Genomic DNA, 5,775 nt, shown 5'->3' with positions numbered 1-5,775 from the left:
CACCTCAAGGGCATGTCAGCGTGACTTTGTTTAGAAAAAAGGTCTCGGACAATGGACGCAAAAGCTCACTGCCGAGTCCACTCTGACGCCCAGAGCCCTGTGGGTTGGAGCCGACGGGCCCACAGTGTTTCCAAGGCCGTCAGCTTGACGGATGCTGCTGTCACATCTCCATCCCTGAGCAGTTGGTGGGCTGTCGGCTTTCAGGTAGCAACTGAGAATGTACTTCATCACTGTGCCACCAAGGCCCAGGGCTTGTGCTGGGTGGCGGCTTAGAAAAGAGGACAGATGGCCCTGTAACAGTGGAGACGTGTGAGTCCAAGAGTCCCAACACGGCCACACATCTCAAGAAGTTGGGGTGAGGGGGATCGTGGAACAAATTCTCTCACAAGGAACTGACACAGCCAGTATTTGCGTTTAAACTCCCAGCCTCTGAGACTGATCTTAAAATGGATCTCAGACTCAAAATCTAAAATCTGAAACAATAAAGCTTTTAGAAAAAAAAAAATAGGAGAAAGTCAGGACTCAGAGCTAGGCGAGCCTTCTTAGACCTGTCATCAAATGCAACATCCGGAAAAGGAAACATCAATAAATTTGACATCCAAATGAAGCGCTTTCGCACTGTGAAGATCATTTATGAGGAAAAGACTCAGGTTGCAGAACCTACTGGCACAGAAACACCAGCAGCACGACATGTCTACACTAAACCAGAACCACAAACTCTTTGCCATCAGGTCAATTACAACTCACGGGGACCCTAGAGGACAGGGAGAACTGCTCCCACGGGCTTCCAAGCTGTAACTCTTTACCAAAGTGGACCGTCTCATCTCCCTCTCAGAGCAGCTGGCAGTTTCCAACCGTTGGATCATACCCCAACTTTGCAACTAGTACACCAGGGGTCCCCTAGAAGTGCAGAGTGAGATTCATTTCAGCCTGGGAAAGATGAGAAGTTAAATGGCAGCTGGAAGGCCAAGTAGGATTCCGAGTGGTGGGCCCGAGCGAACGCTGGAAGTGTGTGACAGGCCTGTTTATACAGCCCTCCCAGGGTGGGCTCAAACCCAGCCACTCGGCTGTGTGTACACTGATTGCAAACTTTGGGACACCGAGGACTAGTTAAGCAAGTGGCTTATAAAGTGCTTACATTCAAGAGCCCTATCATTGTAAATACCCTCTCCGTTTTTCCCCAAAATGGCATGACTTAGAGAGAGGGGAGGCTTAGAGTTTTACAATTACACTTTACATTGCTCACTTGATCCCATCAGGAAAACGGAAGTGTCGGGGGTTCACAGTGATTTTCAGTCCATCATCAGTTCCTTCTAGATGGTCTTGCTGGGACCTTCAGAACATAAACCCCTTTTTCCACACAATGCTTCCGAATACCAAGACAGTTAAGTCAGCAATCGTGCAAGGAAGGAAGGAGAGGGCGGGTGTCACCAGTTCTCCTCCGAGAGTAAAGGGTTAGTGCTGTGGGAAGGAAGGAGGCAGGGGAACAGGAGGAATGCTGTGCGTTTATCTTGGCTGTTCAGTCGCTGACTCCCAGGGTGGATAATTTTCACATATTTTTTCTCAGTCTGGTACTTCCCTCTGGGTTAACTGATTAAAGCTGACCCGAGACCTAATGGCTTGACAGAGAAACCAAAAGTCACCAGATAGAGCAGTGGGGACATCATCAGCAAAGATAACACAAAGCTTTCTTCGCACAGCAAGAGTTGGGTTTCTGAACCTGTATTGTCACCAGGGACTATTTATCCAGATTCCAAATTGAAGTCAAATCCACATTGTTAAAAACCGGTCAGCAACAGCAGCTCAAAAGAGTAGCTAGGAAACTTAGGTTGCTAGGACAAGAAAGGTCACACAACTTGAAGACTGTCATCAATGTCGCTGAATACACATCGAGAAACTCTGAATTGGTGTGTTTACTGATGTTGTTGGGTGCCATCAAGTCGGCTCCAACCCACAGCAACACGATGCATGGCAGAATGAAGCACTGCCTGGTCCTGCACCACTCTTACCACCGTCCCTACACCTGGGAACCACTGTGGTAACGCTGTGTCAGCCCATCTAGTCCAGGGCCTTCCTCTTCCCACACCCTTCCACTTTACCAGGCGAGACGTCCTTCTCTACAGACTGGTCTCTCCTGACAATGTGCCCACAGTACGTAAGACAAAGTCTTGTCATCCTTGCTCCTAAGGAGCACTCTGGCTTTACTTCTTCCAAGACAGACTGGTTTGTCCTTTTAGCAGTCCATCCAACGCCATGGAATGTTGTAACTTATTTCTTAAAACCATCCGTGTGTGTGTGTGTGTGTGTGTGTGTGTGTGTTGAGGGGGATGTTTATTGATGAAGTGCTAAGTTTCTGTTAAAGGTGATGAAAACACTGGAAACAAATGGTGGTGATCATTGCACAGCAGAAGGAAAATGATGGCCAGAGGACTGTAGACACTCCACCACAATTTCAACGCAAAACAAAACCACCATGTGATGTTTGTATTGATCCTACTTTACAAGTGAAAAAAGCAGGCCCACAGTTAGAATCAATTTTCAAGGTCACACAGCTAGGAAGCAGTTAGTCTAGCTCCAGAGCCCATAATAAACTCTTGCAAGAAGCAATTGTGACGTATTAGAAAAAGAACTCCAAGCTGTGAAGGATGAGTTAGAGGAGAAACCAGAAACAGCAAGGAAGGTGCACTGTAAGTCATTAGCACAATTAAATGAAATATGGGTCTGACTTTGGGTGGGATTTTGTGAACAAACACTCAGGGATGGGTCTCCCCAGAGAAACATGGTTACTCAAGAAGTAGTGAATGGCTGGGGTACTCTGCTCTGGGCTGAGAGCTGATATTCAATGTGGAACTAAAGTCTCTACAGTATTTAGTTTAACAAGTCAGATTCTTCACATCTTTTGGTCAGATGACAAAGCAATCTCCACCCCTTCCTTACTTGTTAACAGAGGTAGATTGTGAGTGATGGTCCTAGGTGTAGGATAGACCATATCCTTTCAGCCTCTGCCAAGTAGCAAGGTGGCTATTTGGGCTGCCAAAATTTGTATTTAACTTTAGTGGTTTAAGTGGGGGGTTAAGTTATTTTTAAATTAATGTGATTAAGTACTTCAGCCTCAATGCTAAGAAAATACTTATAGTCAAATGGTCATACTAAAATTCTTAAATTCTGCCTATTCTTGATTTGTCTTTAGAGATTAATAAACGTGAATTTTAACCAAAATGGTTCGAATGTGATTTGGTTAAAGGGCTTGTAATGGAAAGCTTAATTTGGTTCTGTTTCATAATCAATTTTTTTTAAGGTATAATCACAGGTTTTCAGACCGATTCCCAAAGAGGGCGTAAGATGAGCCCTTCTCTGTGATTATTAAGTCTCTATGCCATTCTTCCCTGTCCACCAGGACATGAATTAGGTTTATCTCCAAAGGACTCCATCCAGATCTATTAATGTGTATCCGTATCTGTGATGTGAGGTGTATTTATGTAGTCTGTGAACGTGTGATATGTGCAGTGTTTGTGTGGTATTTGTGGTTTGTAGTGTACATACAGATGTGGTATGTGGTGTGTATACATGTAGTATATGTACATGCATAATATGTGTGTGGTGAGGTGTATGACTTATCTGTGTGTGATAAGTGAACATTTAAGATGTCTGTAGTATGTGCATTATCTGTGTGGCATGGAATGTATATGTATGAAGAGGCTTCAAAAAGTTCATGGAAAATGTCACTACCTTTTAATTCCATTTTTCCACAAACTTTTAAGAAGTCCCCTAGAACACAATGGGTCTTCAAAAAGTTCATGGGAAGTGTGTACTATAAAAAATGTATGCATGAATCTAACACCAAAAAAATGCCACACCAAAATAAACTCATACTAACGTGTTGTAACATGTCTGAATAGGATGTATTTGGAGGCATTAAGAAGGATAAAACATCAATTTGAAAAGAGCCCCAATCAGAGAACATGAATTTTGCTAAAATTGAAGCAAGAACTAACACCCTATTTATGGTGAAGCTTCACTAGAAGACAGGTGAATCGTTGATCATTTATGAAAACTTTGTGGTGACAATACCCCAAAGAAATCAGTAGTTTTTAAATGGATAAGATAAGGGATGGGATGATATTGAAGATGAAGCCCGCAGTGGCTGAAACTCCCCATGGATGTTTGAGGAAACAGTCTTGTTCATAAGAGGGCAATTAGCAGCAGAAACAATAACACTACAGACATCTCAGTCAGTGCAGCTTACATAATTCTGACTGAAAAAATTAAAGTTGAGCAAACTTTCCACTCTATCGGAACCAAAAGTGCTGTGTCCAGGGCATTTGCACACAAGAATAAACCCTGAAATGGAGATTTTAAGCAAGTTACAAGATGAAATATGGCTTTATCAGTATCATCCTGAAGACAAAACACAAAGCACTGGCTACCAACAGGTCTAAGTGTCCCAGGCAAAGCAAAAGCAGACTGGTCTAGAGCCAAGGTCACGACAAGGTTGTGGGATGCTCACAGCATGTCACTTGATTTTCTGGCGGGCCCAGAAACACTCACGTGTGCTCACTTTTTCATTGTTGAAAAAGTTAGATAAAGGTTCATGAGAAAAGCGCCCCAGAGAGCTTCACTTGAGTCATCTCCACCATACCCGTGCTGTGACTTCTTCACGGCAAACAAGGGCGGGTTTGCCAGTGTGCATGGGAAATCATTAGGCATGCCCACCTGACAATCCCGATTTGGCACCTTCTGATTTCTCTTAATTTCCTCATTTTAGAACATCTTTTTTTTTCTTCAGTTAATAATGCAGAAAAGACTGTAGTGGTGGGCAATGAATGTACACAATTGATGTGTGTATGGATTGTGATAAGAGTTGTATGAGCCCCTAATAAAATGATTTAAAAAAAAAAGCTGTAAGAGCCCCCCAATAAAATGACCTTTAAAAAGGTAAATAAATATGAAATCACTATGAGGCAGAGGGAAAAAAAAAAAAAAGACTGTAGTGGCGGGGTTAAATTTCCAGGCCCCTTAGTTTTTAGGGATGGACTAAAAGGGCTGATGAAATCACTTACAAAAGTGTTTTGAACTCGAAGTTGTTTATGTTTTAGTTTCATCATTTTATTCCATTTGCCATGAGCTTTCTGAGGTCCCCTTTTATATCCTTGTGAGCAAGTCTAGGCGGTGTGAGGATCTGCTAGCGGTGTGTACACACAAGTGTGCGGTCTGTGAGAAGTGCGCCGCGCATCCGTGAGGTGCATGTACACGTGTGACGTAAGATGCGTACCTGTTTGGTGAGTGCGTGTGGTGCGTGTACATGTGTGGTGGACACCCGTGTGGCGTGTGTCCGGGTGGTGAATGCGTGGCTGTCGCCCGCGCCCAACCTTCCCTGGTGCCCTCCCGGAAACCTCCACGCCCCCATCCCCGCCCCACCTGCGGAGACTGACGCCCGGCAGGCCCGTGGTGGGGCGCGCGGCCTTCAGGGTTCGGTGTTGCCGGCATCCGGGTTCGGCTGTGCGCTGCTAGGTGTGTGAACACCAAGAGCCAACAGGCGAGGAGCTGCGTGACAGGTCGAGGGCTAGAAAGTGGGGCCGAGGAGAGGAAGAGGCGGGGCGAGGAGAGGAAGAGGCGGAGCCAGGCCGCGAAGATTTGGGGAGAGGCGGGGCCTGGATGAGGAAGAGGCGGGGACAGGCAGCGGAGGAGGCGGGGCCGAGCGGGGAAGAGGCGGGGCCGAGTGGAGGAGACTGCGGAGGAGGCGGGGCCTGGCGCAGGAAGAGGCGGGGGAAGAGG

The sequence above is a fragment of the Echinops telfairi genome, unplaced genomic scaffold (genome assembly GCF_000313985.2).
Source record: "Echinops telfairi isolate 266 unplaced genomic scaffold, ASM31398v2 ScPeMD7_23;HRSCAF=83, whole genome shotgun sequence".
NCBI lineage: Eukaryota > Metazoa > Chordata > Mammalia > Afrosoricida > Tenrecidae > Echinops > Echinops telfairi.
Note: the sequence above shows the minus strand (reverse complement) of the source record.